This window comes from Apis dorsata, unplaced genomic scaffold, assembly GCF_000469605.1.
Source record: "Apis dorsata unplaced genomic scaffold, Apis dorsata 1.3 scaffold_355, whole genome shotgun sequence".
Taxonomy (NCBI): Eukaryota; Metazoa; Arthropoda; class Insecta; order Hymenoptera; family Apidae; genus Apis; species Apis dorsata.
In genome coordinates, this window is record NW_006263621.1 from 213,315 (window position 1) to 213,764 (window position 450).

The following is a 450-nucleotide window of genomic DNA, read 5'->3' on the forward strand; positions in this document are numbered from 1 at the left end:
CTTCGATCCTCGGACGATCGGCTTGGAATTACGGGCAAGCCGCGCGTCACCACAAGGTGAGCGGGATTAATTCTTCTTTTCCCTTCTTTCTATCTTTCTTTCTTTTGGAAATTAATCAAATTTAACAGTGGTAGTTTTTTTCCTTTCTCCTTTCTTCTTCCCTTCCTTTTTTTCGAAGGGCGAAGGTGAAGAAATTGAAATTTTTGTCAAAAGTGTTTGGCCGAGCTTCCCCCGTTCACGCAGAAAATATTCCGGCCGGCCGAGGATTGCTCGATCTGTACGGGGGTGGAACAGGTGGACAGGATATTCGACGTGGATCCATCCGCTTTCGAGGAACGGTATATTTAATTGGCCTGACTTTCGAGGCGAATTTTTTCAAAAAAATTGTAATTTTTTGTTTTTCACTACTCCTCTCTCTTCTCTTTTCTCCTTTCTTTGTCTTGGGGGCGG

The 450-nt window shown here is 44.0% G+C and overlaps 1 protein-coding gene across 1 annotated transcript in view; it reads left to right on the forward strand.

The window, feature by feature from the left end:
- The first annotated feature begins 6 nt into the window (after nt 1-6).
- LOC102681292 (2-oxoglutarate and iron-dependent oxygenase JMJD4) overlaps nt 7-450 on the forward strand; it is a 2,412-nt gene continuing 1,968 nt past the window's right edge. Inside the window, exons 1-2 of the mRNA XM_006618462.2 lie at nt 7-56; nt 214-338. The gene's annotated coding sequence lies outside the window, so the exon portion shown is untranslated. The remainder of the gene's footprint in view (nt 57-213; nt 339-450) is intronic.